Genomic DNA, 21,896 nt, shown 5'->3' with positions numbered 1-21,896 from the left:
AATTATTCACTTTAACTTCACCAACTACCATGATGTGAATTCATGACCCCCAAAGCTTTAGCCTGGAGCTCTGGCTTGCTTATGCAGTAACATTACCATTATGCTACGCTGTCCCATATCATCACCATAAAGACAAGAAAGGCTTAATTTGGCAGAGAACAAGTTGGATTCCAGCACATAGCCAGCAATTGATAAACGAAGCAGAAGCTGTTCTGATAGCACCTCCTAGGGGAATCGGTGTCATGAACATTGTTGCCCCTGTGGGGAGCTCCAAAATCTGTGATCAGGTTGTGATACTTGTCCTATTTTTGAAGCAGCCATGAAACTATATTCATTGGTCAAACCATTCATCAGAACTGAAATACAAGTTCGAAAGCCAGTCGATCAGACAGGTCTGAACAGAACACTCATTTTTAAAAAAATGAATAGAACATCTTATGAGTTCACTACTAAGTTGCTGCATCTTTTTTTGAGTGATCTCCATTGTGTTCTTAAATGTCCTTTGTCCATCTCCAGGCTGTTAGAGACCAGCCTGACAGAACTGCAACATGCTAAGTGAGCTTGCTCTTACATTGACCCTTACATTTATATGATCTTATCCATTTCTCGACTGAGTACCCCTAACAAAAATCTCCTATTAGTCAATTACTTTGACAAAGGAATTTTTTTCTGGTCAACTGTTCTTCACAGAAAGGCGGAAAGGATTTGAATTTGATTTAACGATGTCAGGACTTTTCAAAATCTTCTGCAATTAACAAGCACTTTCAAAATGTGTCCGCTGTTGCAATGAAGAGAACGTGGCAGACAAATTGCTCACAGCAAGGTCCTCTATAGACGGACGTGATAAATAACCAGGTGATCTCATTTGATCATGTTAGTGAAGAGAGAAATAATGGCAGAAACTCAGTTGCTCTTCTTCAAATCAGCCTCCACCAGTGGGTCTTGATTTAACATTGCATGTGCAGAGCAGCAGTTATTCAGCTCTTCCTTGGAGTATCAAGCTGGATCCCATTGATCTCCCACTGACATTTCAAACCCACAACCTTCATGATACCTTCACCCAAGCCACTGCCAGCAAAGGGAACAGAGCCAAAGGTTCACTCCATCAAGGAACATCAATTGAAATATTAATAGAGATTTGGATTTTGCTCCCAAGTCGCAATCAAGTCCTGTGGCATTGCAGCTGTGGTGCAGATGAGCCAGTATTTTTAAAATTTCATTGCTGTGTATGGTGCTACACATGTATAAAGCCTGTCCAATCATTCATTGGGATATGAGCCAGCATTTATTACCTGTCTTTAGTTGCCCTTTAGGAGATGGTGGGGAGGTGCCATCTTGAACTGCTGCGGTCATGTGCTGTAGGTTGACCCACAATGCCATTAGGGTCATGTGCAGCAGGTTGACCCACAATGCCATTAGGGAGGGAGTTTCAGGATTTTGACCCAGTGACACTGAAGGAATGGTGATATATTTCCAAGTCAGAACGGTGATTGACTTGGAGGGGACTTTGGAGGAGGTGGTGCTCCCATGTATCTGCTGCCTTTGTCCTTCTAGGTGGTGGTGGTCATGGGTTTGGAAGCAGTTATCCTCAGGACAAAGCTGTCTTTTGAGTCCTGTGCCTATTGGTAATCTGGTTCAGATTGGGTAAGTGTAAATGGCGAGATGGATTGGACATGAACAAGGCCCTTCTATCACCACAGTATCCACCTACTTAGCAGCTCAGTTGGGAATTAATGGAATTCACCAGACACAAGTGGTTTCGACCACTCCCGTGGCTCAAGCATGCAAGTGTTGAGGTGTTAAGTGAATCCTCACACACAGCACGGCTGCCGGATTGTTTGGATTTACTAAAATAAAGTTTACAGCTGGCAATAAGACGACAGAATGGGTTTACATTTCATGCAATCTAGAAGAAACAAGAGGGGAGGAGGGGAGGCGAAAGATAATTAGGTCTACAATATGTCAACACTGACGAATCCTTGCCTTTACCTATTAACAATGTAAACTGCTGTATTATGCAATAATTTAATTGCATGACAGGCCCAGGAAGCCAGCTTGAAGTTTCACACGCTAATGTGCCTTCTGGCCGAATACAAGTTGATGGAACGCTTCCAGTATACTGCTGGAAACAAGGATATCCAGTTTATCAAACAGCATTTTCCATTCATGAACTGTCATAAATTATCTGCTGTTTTGTACAGCTCTCATTTCAACTTCTGCCTCATCGATGTGACCTCTTTCCATTCTGGTTTTACTCTTGTCATGATAGCTTCCCTCTGCTTTTATCCACAATCTTCTTTCCCCCTTGTTTGTGAGCAGACTTTTTCTTAAGGGGTGAGGGAGGGGAGATTGATGACTGGGCTTGGTGGATGAGAACTTTGCGGGAAAGCTGCTTTGGTTCTTAGAAGGATACAACAAGCTAAAACTTCCTTAGGCCCTGAGCAAAGGGCTTTGGGGGTGGCACAGTGGCTCAGTGGTTAACACTGCTGCCTCACAGCGCCAGGGACCCAGGTTCGATTCCAGCCTCGGGTGACTGTCTGTGTGGAGTTTGCACATTCTCCCCATGTCTGCATGGGTTTCCTCTGGGTGCACCAGTTTCCTCCCACAATCCAAAGATGTACAGGTTAAGTGAACTGGCCATGCTAAATTGCCCATAGTGTTCAGGGATGTGTAGGTTAGGTGCATTAGTCAGGGATAAATGTAGGGGAATGGGTTTGGGTGGGATACTCTTCGGAGGGTCAGTGTGGACTTGTTGGGCTGAAGGGGCTGTTTCCACACTGTAGTGATTCAATTCTATGATTCAAAATGGGCAATTGCGAGTCACTCAGGAAAATGTAACGAGAATGGAAAATGAAATTGTCATTGTCAAGAAGAAAAGTCTGATTTTCCATCCCACAGATTTAACAGCTGGATAAGAGTCTTGCTCATGAGCAGTAGGGAGGCCTATTAACTATTAACATCTCATTGACACCTAACCTCATCACATCAATATTCAGTCTGCTGTTTTACAAGGTACCAGTGAGAAACTAGACAGCGCCAGTTTCCAATATGAAAGTCAAAGTTGGGTGCATGGTAGCTCATCTCACCCTCTGTCTTCTCCAGGTCTCCACCTCAGCCAGAATTCTCCAGCACCTCATGGCACACACAGACTGACTGTTTGCACTCTCCATCACCAGGACTTGGTGTTGGCAAAGCATTACCTCATTGTGGCACATTTCTGCCCAACTATGAGATGTTGTTTGTTCTGAATAAGGGTGATATTAAACTCGAACATTAACTGTATTTCGCTCCCAACAGATGCTGTCAGCAATGAGTTGTCAAGTCATACAGCATGGAAACAGACCCTTCAATCCAACTCGTCAACACTGACCATGTTCCCAAACTAAACTCGTCCCACCTGCCTGCATTTGGCTCATATCCCTCCAAACCTTTCTTGTTCATGTATTTATCCAAATGTCTTTTAAATATTGTAACTGTATCCACCACTTCCTCAGGAAGTTCATTCCACACACAAACTACTCACTGTATAAAACTCACTCATGTCTTTTTTAAATCTCTCACCTTAAAAATGCCCTAGTTTTGAACTCCCCCTCTTTAGGGTAAAAATGTTTGCCATTCACCTTATCAATGCCACTAATGATTTTATAAACCTCTATAAGGTCACCCCTCAACCTCCTACACTCCAGTGAATACAGCCCCAGCCTAGCCAGCCAATTTTTATAACTCAAGCCCTCCATTCTTGGCAACATCCTGATCTTTTCTGAACTGTCTCCAATTTAATAATTTTCTTCCTATAACAAAGTGACCAGAACAGCACACAGTATTCCACAAAAGGCCTCACAAATATCCTGTACAAGCTCATCATGATCTCCCACCTCCTATACTCAAAGGTCTGAGAAATGAAGGCAAACATGCTAAGTGCCTTCTTAACCATCCTGTCACACACATTTCTAAGGATGGTGTACCTACCTAAACCTCGAGATCTCTCCCTTCTACAACACCACCCAGGGCCCTACCATTAATGGTATTAGTCTTGCCCTTGCTTGTTTTACCAAAATGCAATACCTTGCATTTATCCAAATTAAACTCCATCTGCCACTCCCATTGACCCAATTGATTAGGACCTCTTTGTAATCTTAGATAACCTTCCTTATCCGCTATCCCACCAATCTTGGTGTCATCCACAAAATAACCAACCATGCCTCTTATATTTTCATGAAAATCGTTTATATAAATGATAAACAAAAGTGGGCTCAGTACTGATCCCTGTGGAACACCGCTGGTCACAGGCCTCCAGTCCAAAAAATTAACCCTGCACCACCACCTTCTGTCTCCTACCGTCAAATGAATTTTGAATCCAGCTGACAAGGTCTTTCTGAATTCCATGTGCCCTAACTTTACTAATTAGTCTACCATGCGGAATCTTATCCAAGGGCTTTACTAAAGTCCAAGTAAACAATATCAACCCCTCAGCCCTCATCAATCGTTTTGGTTACTTCTGCAGAAAACTCAATCAACTTAGTAAAACATGATTTCCCTCACACAAAAGCCATGCTGACTATCCCTAATCATTCCTTGCCTCCCAAAATACATGTAAGTTCTATCTTTCAGAATCACCTCAAACAACTTACCCACTATTGATGTGAGACTCACAGATCTATAGTTCCCAGGCATCTCCTTACATTCCTCCTTAAACAAAGGTACAACATTAGCCACCCTCCAGTCTTCTGGCTCCTCTTGGTCATAGATGATACGAATATCTCTGCTAACGGTCATGTAATTTCCTCCTTAACTTTTCACAATGTCCTGGGAAATACTTGATCAGTCCTGGATATTTATCCATCTTTTTAAGACCTCCAGCACTTCCTCTTCTGTAATGTGAACTGTTCTCAAAGCAACACTATTTATTTCTCTGAGTTCTCTAGCCTCCTTTCCTTTCTCCACAGTAAAAACCTACAGTAAAAAAGATGTGCTCAGTTTCTCCAGCACTTTCTATTTTTATTTAATATATCAGAAATGCATTATTTTGCTTTTAATGTAATCCCACCCTAATACCATAATCCTACATTTCCCATGGCTAATCCATATAGCCTACACATCCCTGGACATTATGGGCAATTAAACATGGCTAATCCACCTTTTACTTTGCAATGTAATCAAATTATTTTCCAGTTCAACAGTTCAATCTGGCTGCAGAGGCCAAGTCATTGAGTGAGTTTAAGACAGAGATACACAGTTTCTTGATAAGTAAGGGGTCAAGGGTTCCAGGGAGAAGGCAGGAGAATGGGGTGGAGAACCATGTCAGCTGTGATTGATTGGTGGGAGACAAAAAAACTGCAGATGCTGGAATCCAAAGTAGACAGGCAGGAAGCTGGAATGGCACAGCAAGCCAGGCAGCATCAGGAGGTGTCAAGTTAATGTTCCCGAAGAAGGGTTACGCCCGAAACGTTGACTTCTCTACCTCCTGATGCTGCCTGGCTTGCTGTGTTCTTCCAGCCTCCTGCCTATGACTGAATAATGGAGCAGACTGGATGGGCTGAATGGTCTAATTCTACTCTGATATCTTATGTTCTTATGGTCTAAGCATGTTTAATAGCCTTTTCAAGTCTTCCAAGACTTGAGTACCAATTCCCAAACCTTTGGTTCTTTGAACCATTAAAGCCAATGGTTCTCAATATTCCTCATCCATGGAACACTTAGGTAGAGCAAAAAGATGTTGCAGATTACAACCAGTTTTACTTCAAGCTTTTTTGTTCACCAGCACAAAAATGCTCCAAAGAGTGAACACGGAGAATGGTGCTCCTTTTGATGAGACAATGGTGAGTTCATGTCTGGCTCCAAGTGGGAGAGCTTCGGTCCCAAAACAAACAGAAGCAGAAGTTGCAGGAGCAACTGCGGCCTGGCAGGATCTGTGGAGAGAGAAACAGAGCTAACGTTTTGAGTCTTCGTCAGACTTGAGTTTCAGTCTCATGTTGGCCCCGCAGGTGTTGAAAATACCATCACGGCATTGAACGTGGAAACAGTAACAGAAATATGGAACTTGAAACATTGTCGTTCTTGCTTTCACCTACAGCCAGTTGGACCATGAGCTCAGAAGCTGTTCTGCTTGTGTGACATAAAGTGAGCCGTTGAGATGAGACTCTGTCAAGGTGCTTATGCATCAGTGACATACATTTCGGTCCGGACCACAGACCGAAAGAAAAACTCTTGGGAACCACCAACGGACCACACTTTTGAGAACCACAATGTAGAAAGACTGGAGTCACACATAGATCAGACCAAGTAAGGGTGGCAGATTTCCTTCTCTAATGGGCATTGGTGAATCAGATTTTTTTTTACAACAATCCATGATGGTCATAATGACTGAGACTAGCTTTCATTTTCAGATTTATTGGGTGAGTTTGAATTCCACCTGCTGTTCATAGCATTAGCCCAAGCACTTGGATTACTCATCCAGTGGCGTTACTACTGCACTATCATCTCTCCTGCTGCCTGCATTAATGCTTCCTACATTACAATGCTGATTATACTTTGAAAGGCCTTTATTATTGTATATTGCTTTAGAGCATCAAGAAAGGCAAGAATGTCTTTATTCCTTCAACCTAACACACCATTCTTGCTCACAACTCTTATCGGTCATAAAAAGACGGTCAGACCATTTTGGGATTGTTAAGCTCTCCCTTCCCTAGAGGCTCCAAGAATGAATGATGTCTCCTGTTAGAGCCATCGAATTCCTCGAAGGCAAATAGAGGCTATTCAGCCCATCAAGACTGTACTGACCCTTCAAAGAGTATCCCATTCCCCCACCCCAGTGCCCTAATTGTGCATTTCCCATGGCTAATCCATATAGCCTGCATGCCCTTGGATATTATGGGCAATTAAGAATGGCAAATCCACCTAACCTGCACATCTTTGAACTGGAGAGCAGTCCTCAAGCAGATTCATGGTAGGGTGGGAGAAGGGGTTCTTTGTATGTTTATTTAAAACTTCCTTGGATACTTTCATTTCTTAGTTATGAACCTACTGGGGTGGGAGAAAAAGACCAGATGGATGTTTCGTTGATTGGAGCCACGACCAGGTAAAAATTACATGCAAGCAGACTAGGCCACACAAAACTGTGGTAAGGGGGCTGCTATTCCACACTGCAATTCAAGTACAAATGTGCTGTTTTTGGAACACTGCAGCTTCATTCAGAAGCACAGCAATTAAGAAAAAAAGGGTGGTTTCCAGTTATTGCAAGTCCACAATAACAACATCCACTTGCAATTAGATACCAGCTTTAATAGTCTAACAGTCATACTATAAACGTATGCAATAAATATGGAAGGAAAGGTTCTAGCAGGGAGTAATATCTCATAAGTATCCAGTTTCTGCTCTCAAATCTCATTGTTACTGCCTCGTTTTGTATTTCATTCATTGGTGTTGTGTTTCCATAGCATTAGGCTGTCTGCAAAATGGTACACTACCACCCTGCCAATTCCCCATGGGAAGGGAACTGCCATCTCTGTTAGCTCAGCTTGTGGCTAGTCACTCTACCGTCTGGAATAGAGTAAATTGCATGTGCTAGAAGAAAAGACTGGCTTTAAATAGCACCCTTCCTAACCATCAGACATCTCAAAGTGTTTTACAGTACTTTAGTTAAGCCTTTTCAAAATGTAATCATTCTTGCAATGAAAGAAATGCAGCACTCAGTTTACACACAGCAAACTTCCACACACAGCAATGTGATAACCTGTTATTTGTGATATTTTGTAAAGAATAATTCTTTGATCAGAACGCTGTGGACTATTCCTGCCGTAGTTCCATCCAATGCTACAGGATCTCTTACATTGACATGTGTAGTTGAGATCTCGGTTTAATGCCTCTTCAAAAAGGTACCTCCTTTCAACACTCCCTCGGTACTGAACCTCCAACAGTGCGGCTCTCCCTCGATACTGCACTGAGGGCCAGTTGGGCAGAAGATGCAAAACACACAGACCAACAGATTCAAGAACAGCTTTTTCCCCACTGTTATTAGACTGCTGAATGGACCTCTTAAATTTAAAATTTAAATGTTGACCTCATTCTTTGTGCACTTTCTCTGCATCCGTCACGTTGTATTCCTCGCTCTGTTCTATTACCCTAATGCACTTGTATGGGATGATCTACCATACTGCACGTAAAACAGAACTTTTCAATGTACTTCGTTACATGTGACAATAATAAATCAAATCAAAAAGTTTGTCTGGCATTGGACTTGAATGCAAACTGAGCCACAGCTGATACTACAAGTGAGGAATGGACTTGTCTTGAGTCCCAGCTGTTTGAGAGCTAACTAAATACTTTTGGAGTGCAAACACCACTACAGTATAATGAACAATTCGTAAGACTTCAGGAACAGCACTGAGAGAACTAACCCTGCCATCTGATAATCTTAAATGGATGTGGGTCAAGAGATACCACTAACTCTGCCCAATTAAAGAGGTTAAAAGCGATGTGGGAGGAGGCTTTGATGATGATGTTGGCCGCCTTTCCGAGGCAACCAGAAATATAGGCGGAGCCAATGGGTGGGAGGTTCTTGGCTGATGGACTGGGCCGTGTTTACAACTCTGTAGCTTCTTCTGGTCCTGGGCAGAACACTTGTGGAAACTGGGTTATGGAAATACAGCAAAAATCAAATCAAATCAAATCAAAATCAAATCATTAAATTGTGACAGTGGCTCCAAGTAACATGACAAAGTGTTCCATCTTGGATCTCTCGCATTGCTGAGCTAGAACGCTAAGTCTTCAATCCAGAAGGACTGCGGTGCTCTGCATTGAAGACTTGCAGTATTCTGACTCACAAATGCGAGAACTCCAAGATGTAACGCTTTCTCACTTAACTTAAAGCCTCTGTCACAACTTCATGATTTGATTTGATTTATTATTATCACATGTACCTAGGTATAGTGAAAAGTTTTGTTTTGTGTGCAGTTTAGGCAGATCATACCATACAAAGCTCATTCGGTGATAGGACAGGGTGACGAATACAATGCTATGGCTGCAGAGATGGTGTGCAAAAGGCAAGAGCAACATCAGATTTGAAATTTGAGAGGTCCATTTAGAAGTCTAATAACAGCGGGGAAGAAGCTGTTCTTGAACCTGTTGGTATGTGTGTTAAAGCTTTTATATCTTCTGCCCAATGAAAGAGGTTATAAGCGAGGTGGGACTGTTCTAAGATGATGTTGGCTGCTTTCTAAGGCAATGAGAAGTGTAGATGAAGTCAATGGGTGGGAGGTTGGCTTAGCTGATGGACTGGGCCGTGTTCACAACTCTGTAGCTTCTTACAGGTCTGGGCAGAAAAGTTGTGGCAACTGTGCATGGAAATGTAGCAATACCAGCTTTTTTTTTTAATGTACTACTTTCAAATAAAGTAAAACTTACCAAGGTGCATCACAAGAACATAATCCAACAAAACTTGAGACAAAGTCATATGTGGAGACATTAAATCAGATGACCTGAAACTTAGTCAAAGTGTTAGGCTTCAAAGAGTATTTTAAAAAAAGATTGTGAGAGAGGTGAAGAGGTTTACAAAACTTATATTTATTTAGTGCCTTTGGCATTATGAAACATCCCAAAGCTCTTCCCAGGAACACTATGAAACATAGCATGACACTTAACTACATGCAGTGATATTAGGTCAGGTGAGCAAACACTTGGTGGTCAAAGAAGTCAGTTTGAAAGAGTTTCTTCAAGGAAGAAGGTGAGTTGGAGAGATGGAGAGTTGTAAGGAAGGAATTGCAAAGACTCCTGAAGGTATGGCCACCAGTGTTAGAGTGATAAAGATGGGAGATGTTCAGAAGGCATGAGTTGGAGGAGTGCAGGGAGCACGGAGGGGTGTCGGGCTGTAGGAGGTTACAGTGACAGGTGGGGCAAGACCACCATAAAGGATGAGAACTTTAAAATCATGACAATGCAGAGAACATTCCCAGTTGCATCCATCAGTCATTTTAAACCTTTTGTACAAAGTAAAGGTCAAGTGCAAGTAACTTCACAATAATGAGTCGGCATTATTCTTTTGTCAATGTAATTATTGTGCAACCTAATCAAAAAATCTAAATAAACCCAAATCACTTCCTTAAGGACTGAAGTGTTAACGTCATATAAAGGTGCTGGCAGAAAATCCAGGCAGTTTTGAAAATGCAGACAAATGATGATGTAGGTGTTAGATCTATCACCGACATCATCATTTGTTGTAACTTTGCTAACAGGTATTCCTTTGTGCAATAAACAGTCTTCTGTAATCTCACCCCCGTTTGAGAGTGATTTATTTCCTCCTTGACCTTTTAAGATTTTCATTGTCACATCTATTTAAAAAAGTCCAACACCTGCCTCAAACAATAGCTTTCCAGTTTACTGCTTTGTGGGGGCAGATTGATAAGCAAAACACAAATACGTCTGGTTCAGGCACCTTCTCATTCACTGAGTTTCGTTACTTCCAACAACAATCACGTCAGTAATGATGAAGATGATAAGGGGAAGATGGTGTACGTGCACGTGAATGTGTGTGTGACTGTGTTACAGGCTGGGTTTGTGTACACCCCACCATGTGCAAATGACTGGGCGTACATGTGTATGTATGTGCATGTGACTGACAGAGATTGGTATGAGTGTGCATGTGTGTGTGACTGCATGTGTATATAAGTGAGTGTGTGAGAGACAGATTGTGTGCGTGTGACCGTGTGAGAGAGAGACTGTGTGCGTCGGTATTGTGTGTTTGTGTACGAATGTGACTATGAGAGAGACTGTGTCTGCATGTATGAGTATGATTGTGTGCATGTGTAAGTGTGCCTGTGTGAGAGATAGTGTGCAGGTGTGAGTATGGCTGTGCATGCGTGAGTGTGACAGTGTGCAGGTGTGAGTATGACTGTGTGTGAGATCGTGAACATGAGTATGACTGTGTGAGATAGAGACCATGTGCATGTGTGAGTGTGACTGTGTATATGAGTCTGTATTCTTGTTTGTGTGTGACTCTGAGATAGAGATATAGAGAGAGAGAGACGATGTGTGTGTCTGTATTGTGTGCATGAGTGCAACAGTGTGTGTGAGAGAGAGATTGTGCATGTACCAGTGTGACTGTACGAGACAAGGAGAGTGTGTGTGTGCATGTGTAAGTGTGCCTGTGAGAGAGGGAGAGACTCTGTGACTGTATATGACTGTGACAGAGAGGAAGAGGGAGAGACTGGGTGTCTATGTGTGTGTGACTATTTACCTCAATAAAAATAAATCCTACATATTACTCTAGTTAGCCAAACTGACATTGATATGAATAAAGAAACAAAAGCAAAATGATTCACTCGTATTCCCATTTCGTTGTATTCAAACTCAGAATTTAACAAGGTGCCAAAGTGTGCAAATTCCATTGTTACATAACTCCATTGCAACATCTATACAGAGTCCTTCAGAACCCCCAGGTCTGAGTTCAATATAGCCCAACCGAGGGGATGAATGAATTGGGCATGGGTTCAACTCCAGCTGCTTTCCTACTCCTTTCAACTAGGGACATCTCAGGTCCTAGGAATTGGGCTGGAACCTCCTCCATAGGATGAAATTATGGTCTGACAATGTCATGGCACGTCAATGGAATTTTTATTTGAAATCATGCAGCTAGGCTACATTCAGTCAAACGTTCCTTCCATGCTCCCCACTCCCCAACCACTCCTACCTCCTTCATTCCAAACGGTCTGTAGATTTTGTGATGTAGCAACTTTTAAAAAATAAACACTTCCATCGAATGTGGGCATCACTGGGCTGTGCTGACTTTTATTGCCCATCATCGAGAACGTGTTGCCTTCTTAAACATTTGTATGTGTTTATTGTTGTATCTGCAATGCTGCTGAGAAGGCAGTTCGAGGATTTTGGCCCAGTGGCAGTGAAGGAACAGCAGTGTATCTCCATTTCAGGATGGTGTATGACTTAGAGGGAAACTTGCACACGACGGTGCTCCGATGTATCTGCACTTTCTATGGGTAAGAGGTCACAGGTTTGGAAGGTGCACTTTGCAGAATGTTACACACCGCTGCCACTGTGCATTTCTGATTAAGTGAAAGTTTACGTTGTTGGATGGGTTGCTGATTAAGAGGCTCATTGGTTAGCACTGCTGCCTCACAGCGCCAGGGACCCGGGTTCGATTCCAACCTCACATGACTGTCTGTGTGGAGTTTGCACATTCTCCCTGTGTCTGGGTGGGTTTCTTCTGGGTGCTCCAGTTTCTTCCCACAGTCCAAAGATCTGCAGATCAGGTGGATTGGCCACGCTATATTGGCCATTGTGTGCAGGCTAGGTGGATTAACCATGGAAATGCAGGGATAAGGTCTGGGTGGGATGCTCCTTGGTGGGTCATGTGGACTCGATGGGCTGAATGGCCTGCTTCCACACTGTAGGGATTCTGTGAAGCAGCTGCTTAGGGTGTAGGTTTGCTCGCTGAGCTGTAGGTTTGATATCCAGACGTTTCATTACCTGGCTAGGTAACATCATCAGTGGTGACCTCCAAGTGAAGCGAAGCTGTTGTCTCCTGCTTTCTATTTATATGTTTGTCCTGGATGGGGTTCCTGGGGTTTGTGGTGATGTCATTTCCTGTTCGTTTTCTGAGGGGTTGATAGATGGTATCTAGATCTATGTGTTTGTTTATGGTGTTGTGGTTGGAGTGCCAGGCCTCTAGGAATTCTCTGGCATGTCTTTGCTTAGCCTGTTCCAGGATAGATGTGTTGTCCCAGTCAAAATGGTGGTTTTTTTCCTCCATGTGTAGGGCCATGAGGGAGTTAGGGTCGTGTCTTTTTGTGACTAGCTGGTGTCCGTGTATCCTGGTGGCTAACTTTCTTCCTGTTTGTCCTATGTAGTGTTTGTGGCAGTCCTTGCATGGAATTTTGTAGATGACGTTGGTTTTGTCCTTGGGTTGTACTGGGTCTTTTAAATTTGTACGTTTTTGTTTGAGAGTGCTGGTGGGTTTGTGTGCTACTAGGATTCCGAGGGGTCTTAGTAGTCTGGCTGTCATTTCTGAAACGTCTTCGATGTATGGTAAGGTGGTTAGGGTTTCTGGCTGTGTTTGGTCTGCTTGTCATAGTTTGTTCTTGAGAAATCTGCGGACTGTATTTTTTAAGTATCCGTTCTTCTTGAATAAGTCGTATAGGTGGTTCTCCACTGTTTTCTGAAGTTCGTCTGTGCTGCAGTGTGAGGTGGCTTGTTGGAATAGAGTTCTGATACAGCTTCGTTTGTGTGTGTTGGGATGGTTGCTGGTGTAGTTAAGTATTTGGTCAGTGTTTGTCGGTTTTCTGTATACGCAGGTTTGTAGTTCTCCATTGTCCCTTCTTTTGACTGTGACATCCAGCTGCTTGCTCTTGCATGTTGGTGAAAGTGAGGACTGCAGATGCTGGAGATCAGAGTCAAGATTAGAGTGGTGCTGGAAAAGCACAGCAGGTCAGGCAGCATCCGAGAAGCAGGAAAATCGTCACTTTACCATTTCAGCAAGAAGGGAGTTTTCCCCAGAGTCCCACCCAATATTAACCCCGCAACCAACATTATTAAAACATTGCTGGAGTGTTGCAGGGATGACCTTATAGAGGTTTATAAAATCATGAGGGGGCATGGGTAAGGTGAATAGGCAAGGCCTTTTCCCCAGGTTTGGGGAGTCCAAAACTAGAGGGTATAGGTTTAAGGTGAGAGGGGAAAGATTTACAAAGGACCTAAGGGATAACGTTTTCAGGCAGAGGGTGGTGCGTGTATGGAATGAGCTGCCAGAGGAAGTGGTGGAGCCTGGTACAATTACAACATTTAAAAGGCATCTGGATGGATATATGAATAGGAAAGGTTTGGCGGGATATAGGTCAAGTGCTGAAAATGTGACTAGATCAGTGATATTTGGTCGGCGTGGATGAGTTGGTCCGAAGGGTGTGTTTCCGTGCTGTATAACTCTATGACTGCAGTCTTTACTATGTATGAGAGCTAGCTGTACACATTTCAAAAATATTTTGTGGGTTGCAAAGCTCTTTGGGTCATCCAGAGGTCATGAAGGTATTGTGGAAATGCGAGTTCTTTCTGTTATCTCCCTGCTACTGTAGGTTCTGGATTCTGTGCTTGGCGACCTACTCTGTGGTAGTTGCTCAGCAATATTGGGTGACAATACGCTGTCAGGTCAGTCCACCTTGGGTGTGTGCATGTGTGTGTCCATGCGTGCGTGTATGTATATGTACATATATATATTTATATGTCTGGTTGCTGGACTCTGAGAGAGAGCAAACAACACTAAGGAGTGAGGTGTTTTCAGTATTCATTGCACACTCTATTCTGTATTGGCAAGAAAAGCAGTAGCAGGCCATTCGGCCCCTTGTGCCTGTACACCATTCTAGAAGGCTGCTCTGACTACGATCACAAGCACACATTGCGACCTATTTTTGACTCACTGGATCATCAAGAATGTAGCTACTTTGGCCATAAAAACATCCGATGACATGCCTCCACTTCTCTGTCACCAGGTGTTCCATAGAACTGCAAGCTGGTGAGAGGAAATATTTCACCTCAACTTTGTCTTAACCGAGCGATCTTTGTTTCTTCAGATGGTGCCACCTAGTTTTCCCACACAAGGGGATATCCAAATGCAGTTTTGGGGTAGCGATCATTTCATTTACAGTTGCACATCTTTCCATTTTGCCCTGGTACCCACATAAGTTGCCCTGACACAGAACTTGTGTCCAGTATCAACCTATGATATTGAAAGTGATTATTTGTCTGTTCCAGTGGTTTATCCCTGCAGTAACAACATGACAAGTTGGGGAATACCCATGTTTATCTCAATGTCAGTGACTACAGGGAACAGCCCCACCTAGTGGGGCTAGATGGCACTATGGCTGTTCAACTTGCCAGAAAGTGAAACCTGAATTCATGTAGTGCCTTTGGCTACCTCTGGGATGCACCAAAGCCATATCCTTTTTGAAATGTGCTCACAGAATCCCTACAGTGTGGAAGCAGACCATTCGGCCTATCGAGTCCACACCAGCCCTCCGAAGTGCATCCCACTCAGACCCAGCCCACCCTATCACTGCATTTCTCATGGCCAGTGCACCAAACCTGCACATCTTTGGACTGGTAAAAGGTTTGGACCAAATGAGAAAAAAAATGCTGTACTGTCCACTCACATCACAGTCCCTCAACCCTCACAAACAAACTGCGACCTTACCCTCCAGCTTGCTGGGTGCGGCTGGTCAGCTAGTACAATATAAAACCCAGTGTAGTGCTTTGATTGTCAAAAGTCAATAGTTCCTTGCTTTGCACGGAGCAAGTTCCCACAAATGACTGAGGCGTAGTGAAATAGTGAATAGGAACTTAAGACAGTAGTGTAGGTGCAGAAGTAGGCCACTCAGCCCATCAAATCTGCTCTGCCAGTCAATAAGATCATGTCTGATCTGATCATCCTCAATCCACTCTCCTACCTTTTTTCTTATAGCCCTTGATTCCCTTACAGATTAAATATCTACCTCAGCCATAATATGCTTAACGTCCCAGCCTCTACAGCCCTCTGCTGTAAAGAATTCCATAGATTCACTACTCATTGAAAGAAGAGATTCCTTCCCATCCATGTCCTAAATTGGTGACCCCTTATTCTGAGATTATGTTCCCTGGTCCAGGTGTCTTCCACAAGAGAAAACAATCTCTCAGCATCTATAATGTCAAGCACCTTAAGAATCCTGTATGTTACCTTGTCTATGCCGCTCTGTGTAATCCTCACCACTTAAACTCCCACCTATTTTTGTGTCATTCGCAACTTGCTGATCATACATTCATTTCTCTCATACAAGTCATGAATGTATATTGTAAACAATTATGACCCAAGCACTAGTCCCTGTGACACTCCACTAGTTTCAGTTTGCCATCTCGAAAATGTGCTCCTCATCCCAACTCTGTTATGTATTAGTTAGCCAATCCTCTGTCCCTTTTTATATACAGCCGCCAGCACCATGGCCTCTTATCTCCTTAAATGGCAGACTTTTATCGAATGTCTTTTGGAATTCCAAATCTGTTACGTACCCTGCCTCTTATCTCGTTGAAGAATTGTAGGTTTTACAGACTTGATATCCCCTTCATGCTGACTCTGTTTGATCATATTAGTATTTTGAATGTTCTCCCATCACCGTCCTTTATAAATACTCTAACATGTTTCTAATGACTGATGTTGAGCTAACTGGCCTATAGTTACCTGTTTTTATGTTTTTCCTTTTTTTGAATAAGGGCGTTACATGGGCGTTTTTTTTAATTCTCTAGAACATTTCCAGAATCTCCAAATTAGAATGCTCACAGTATGGAAACAGGCCCTTAGGCCCAACAAGTCCACACCGAACCCTCCAAAGAGTTACCCACCCAGACCCATTCCCCTACCCTATATTTACCCCTGACTATGGGCAATTTAGCATGGCCAATTCACCTGACTTTGGATTGCAGGATCCAAATCTAAGGACACTTGGAAGATTACTACCACTGCATCCACTATCACTGTAGCTATTTCCTTTAATATTCTGGGGTGCATAACATTAGATCCAGGGATGTATCAGTCATTGGCGGACAAGCAGGAGGCTGGAAGAACACAGCAAGCCAGGAAGCATCAGGAAGTGGAGAAGTCAATGTTTCGGGTGTAACCCTTCTTCAGGACTAGGATTGGGTGTAAGGGGTGGGCTGCAGATAAAGGTGAGGGTGGGGGAGGATTTTTGGTGTGGAGGGGGCAGAGTGGGGAGGTAGGGATAGGTTAGCACAAGTAGAGGGTACGACCTGATTGGTCACTGGGAGGAAAGCATCTGATTGGTAGCTGAAAGAAAGGGTCGGTCGGAGGAATGGAAGGGGTGGAAAGGGAATTGAGGGATGGGAAGGGAGGTTATTTGAAGTTGGAGAACTCAACATTGAGTCCTCCAGGCTGTAGGCTGCCCAGGTGGAAGATGAAGTGTTGCTCCTCCAACTTGTGGTCTGATTCGTATTAGTCCTTAGCCATATCAGGTCTGAGGAAGGGTCACTGGACCCGAAACGTTAACTCTGATTTCTCTCCATAGATGCTCCCATTTGAGTGGGAGCAGCGGCCGAGGAAAAGCGAACCCGGGAGACTACAGCTAAGGTAAGACAGTTTGTTTCAAAATTACTTACCTGTAGCGGGCAGCGCAAGTGAGGTTGGAGCGCATAGCTGGGCGGGAAGGTAAGTGATTAGTATTTGAGTGGGTGTGTTCTAGACCCCAGGTCTTACTTTCGTAGGGCCTCCTCTAACCTAACTTTAAAGTCCACAGGTTATTGACTCAGTGTTCTTGTTTTTTGGAGACAAAGTGTACAGTCATGGCAGCGCAGGCAGTGGAATGTTCCTCCTGCAGGATGTTTGAGGTAGGGGTGACCACCGATACTCCTGCCGACTTCGTCTGCAGGAAATGCAGTCAGATCCTGATCCTCACCGAACGAGTTAGGGAACTGGAACTGGAGCTGGATGAGCTGAGGATTATTCGAGAGGCTGAGAGGGTGATCGATAGAAGCTACAGGGACATAGTTACGCCGGAGAACAGAGGTAACTGGGTAACAGTTAGAGGTGGGAAGGGGAAGAAGCAGGCAGTGCAGGGTTCCCCTGTGGTCGTTCCCCTAAAAAATAAGTATACAGCTTTGGAAACTGTTGGGGGGGGGACAGCCTTGCAGGTGTAAGCTGCAGTGAAGGGGTCTGTGGCTCTGAGACTCAGAAGGGAAAGGGGGAGAGGAGGAGAGCGCTAGTTATAGGGGACTCTCTAGTTAGAGGGACGGACAGGCGGTTCTGTGGACATGGGCGAGACTCTCGGATGGTTTGTTGCCTCCCGGGTGCTAGGGTCCGAGACGTCTCGGACCGTGTCTTCAGAATCCTTAAGGGGGAGGGTGTGCAGCCAGAAGTCGTGGTACACATTGGCACCAACGACATAGGTAGGAAGAGGGGTGGGGAGGTCATTCAAGAGCTCAAGGAGTTAGGCTGGAAGCTAAAAGCTAGGACAGACAGAGTCGTCATCTCTGGGTTGTTGCCGGTGCCACGTGACAGTGAGGCAAAGAATAGGGAGAGAGTGCAGTTGAACACGTGGCTGCAAGGATGGTGTAGGAGGGAGGGCTTCCAATATTTGGACAATTGGACTGCATTCTGGGGAAGGTGGGACCTGTATAAACAGGACGGGTTGCACCTGAACCAGAAGGGCACCAATATCCTGGGGGGTAGGTTTGCTAGCACTCTTCGGGGGGGTTTAAACTAATTTGGCAGGGGGATGGGATCCGGACTTGTAGTCCAGCAAGTAAGCTAGCTGTGTGTCAGGATGCCCAAGACTGTAGGGAGGCTGTGGAGAAGGTAGCACTGACAGGGACTACTTGCGGACACAGAGATGGGCTCAAGTGCGTATACTTCAACGCAAGGAGTATCAGAAATAAGGTGGGTGAACTTAAGGCGTGGATCGGTACCTGGGACTACGATGTTGTGGCGATCACGGAAACATGGATAGATGAGGGACAGGAATGGCTGTTGGAGGTTCCTGGTTACAGATGTTTCAGTAAGATTAGGGAGGGTGGTAAAAAAGGAGGGGGGGTGGCATTGCTAATTAGAAATGGTATAACGGCTGCAGAAAGGAAGTTTGAGGGGGATCTGCCTCTGGAGGTAGTATGGGCTGAAGTCAGAAATAGGAAAGGTGCAGTCACCTTGTTGGGTGTTTATTATAGGCCTCCCAATAGCAGCAGAGATGTGGAGAAACAGATTGGGAAACAGATTTTGGAAAGGTGCAGAAGCCACAGGGTCGTAGTCATGGGCGACTTCAACTTCCCAAATATTGATTGGAAGCTCTTTAGATCAAGTAGATTGGATGGGGCGGTGTTTGTGCAGTGTGTCCAGGAAGCTTTTCTAACGCAGTATGTAGAGTGTCCAACCAGAGGGGAGGCCATATTGGATTTGGTACTCGGTAATGAACCGGGACAAGTGGTGGGCTTGTTAGTGGGTGAACATTTTGGTGATGGTGACCACAATTCTGTGACTTTCACCTTGGTTATGGAGAGAGATAGGTGCGCACAACAAGGAAGATTTTACAATTGGGGGAAGGGAAATTACGATGCTGTAAGACAGGATTTGAGGAGCATAGGCTGTCAGGGAAGGATGTGGTGGAAATGTGGAACTTTTTCAAGGAGCAGATATGACGTGTCCTTGATATGTATGTACCGATCAGGCAGGAAAGAAATGGTCGTGTGAGGGAGCCTTGGTTGACGAGGGAGGTTGAATGTCTAGTAAAGAGGAAGAAGGAGGCTTACATAAGGTTGAGGAAACAGGGTTCAGACAGAGCAGTGGAGGGATACAGGATAGCCAGAAGGGACCTGAAGAAAGGGATTAGGAGAGCTAAGAGAGGGCATGAAAAATCCTTGGCGGATAGGATCAAGGATAACCCCAAGGCATTCTATGCGTATGTGAGAAACCTGAGAATGACGAGAACGAGGGTAGGTCCAATCAAGGACAGTAGTGGGAGACTGTGTATTGAGTCGGAAGAGATAGGAGAGGTCTTGAACAAGTACTTCTCTTCAGTATTTACGAACGAGAGGGACCATATTGTTGGAAGAGGAGAGTGTGAAACGGACTGATAAGCTAGAAGAGATACCTGTTAGGAAGGAAGATGTGTTGGACATTTTGAACAACTTGAGGATAGACAAGTCCCCCGGGCCTGACGGGATATATCCTAGGATTATGTGGGAAGCAAGAGAGGAAATTGCAGTACCGTTGGCAATGATCTTCTCGTCTTCACTGGCAACGGGGGTGGTACCAGGGGACTGGAGAGTAGCGAATGTTGTGCCCCTGTTCAAAAAAGGGAATAGGGATAACCCCGGGAATTACAGGCCAGTTAGTCTTACTTCTGTGGTAGGCAAAGTAATGGAAAGGGTACTGAGGGATAGGATTTACGAGTATCTGGAAAGACACTGCTTGATTAGGGACAGCCAGCACGGATTTGTGAAGGGTAGGTCTTGCCTTACAAGTCTTATTGAATTCTTCGAGGAGGTGACCAAGCATGTGGATGAGGGTAAAGCAGTGGATGTAGTGTACATGGATTTTAGTAAGGCATTTGATAAGGTTCCCCATGGTAGGCTTATGCAGAAAGTCAGGAGGCATGGGATAGAGGGAAATTTGGCCAATTGGATAGAAAACTGGCTAACCGGTCGAAGGCAGAGAGTGGTGGTAGATGGTAAATATTCAGCTTGGAGCCCAGTTACAAGTGGAGTTCCGCAGGGTTCAGTTCTGGGTCCTCTGCTGTTTGTAATTTTTATTAATGACTTAGATGAGGGAGTCGAAGGGTGGGTCAGTAAATTTGCAGATGATACAAAGATAGGTGGAGTTGTGGACAGTGAGGAGGGCTGTTGTCGGCTGCAGAGGGACTTAGATATGATGCAGAGCTGGGCTGAGGAGTGGCAGATGGAGTTCAACCCTGCCAAGTGTGAGGTTGTCCATTTTGGAAGAACAAATAAGAATGCGGAATACAGGGTTAATGGTAGGGTTCTTAGTCAGGCGGAGGAACAGAGGGATCTTGGGGTCTATGTACATAGATCTTTGAAGGTTGCCACTCAGGTGGATAGAGTTTGTAAGAAGGCCTATGGAGTATTATCGTTCATTAGCAGAGGGATTGAATTCAAGAGTCGTGAAGTGATGTTGCAGCTGTACAGGACTTTGGTTAGGCCACATTTGGAGTACTGTGTGCAGTTCTGGTCGCCTCACTTTAGGAAAGATGTGGAAGCTTTGGAGAGGGTGCAGAGAAGATTTACCAGGATGTTGCCTGGAATGGAGAGTAGGTCGTACGAGGATAGGTTGAGAGTTCTCGGCCTTTTCTCGTTGGAACGGCGAAGGATGAGGGGTGACTTGATAGAGGTTTATAAGATGATCAGAGGAATAGATAGAGTAGACAGTCAGAAACTTTTTCCCCGGGTACAACAGAGTGTTACAAGGGGACATAAATTTAAGGTGAAGGGTGGAAGGTATAGGGGAGATGTCAGGGGTGGGTTCTTTACCCAGAGAGTGGTGGGGGCATGGAATGCGCTGCCCGTGGGAGTGGTAGAGGCAGAATCATTGGCGACCTTTAAGCGGCATTTGGATAGGTACATGGATGGGTGCTTAATCTAGGTTAGAAGTTCGGCACAACATCGTGGGCCGAAGGGCCTGTTCTGTGCTGTATTGTTCTATGTTCTATCTATGTTCTATGCTGCCAGAACTGCTGAGTTATTCCAGCAATTTCTGCTTTAGTTTCCCAAATACTTTTTCTCCAGTGATACCCATTTCCTCTGCCGCTTTTTGGTTGCTTTCTGTGTCTGAAACATTACTCATGTCCTTTTTTTGAAGACTGATGCAAAGTGTTTATTCAACACCTCTGCCATTTCGTTGTTTCCCAATATTATTTCTCCACCTCAATCTCTGAAGGGGCCAATGTTCACTTCAACCTCTCTCTACCTTTTGTGTAAAGAATCTCTTTGTATCTTTTGTATAATAGCACAAGAACAGGAGGTGTCCCATGCTCTCACGCCTATTATTCAGTTTAATTAGATCATGGCTATTCATTATCTTAATTCCACTGACCCACTTTGTTGCACAATATCCAATGCCCTGGTATCATTAAAAAAAAACCATCCGGTGAGTGTAAAATTTTTCCTGATGGCACCTCTCAAAACTCTCAGTTTCATGTTAAGTTTATGTACCCTTCAAATAAAATAGATCAAAACAAATTTGCCCTAATATAGCACCATTCACATCCTCAGGACATCCCAAAGTGAGTCGATGTATCTTTTGAAACGTAGTCACACTCTCCTTTAAAAAGTGCAGATGGAACTGTGATGTACTGTGTTATCCAAAAGGTAATGCATCCAACCAAACATCACTCCACTGGAGGGTCCATTAT

The 21,896-nt window shown here is 44.2% G+C and overlaps 1 protein-coding gene across 1 annotated transcript in view; it reads right to left on the bottom strand.

The window, feature by feature from the left end:
- LOC140458441 (collagen and calcium-binding EGF domain-containing protein 1-like) overlaps positions 1 to 21,896 on the bottom strand; it is a 170,520-nt gene that overhangs the window by 36,190 nt on the left and 112,434 nt on the right. The window lies entirely within an intron of this gene.

This window comes from Chiloscyllium punctatum, chromosome 33 (assembly GCF_047496795.1).
Source record: "Chiloscyllium punctatum isolate Juve2018m chromosome 33, sChiPun1.3, whole genome shotgun sequence".
In the NCBI taxonomy this organism is placed as follows: domain Eukaryota; kingdom Metazoa; phylum Chordata; class Chondrichthyes; order Orectolobiformes; family Hemiscylliidae; genus Chiloscyllium; species Chiloscyllium punctatum.
The sequence above is the reverse complement of the archived record's forward strand: the minus strand, read 5'-3'. Positions and strand labels throughout refer to the sequence as shown.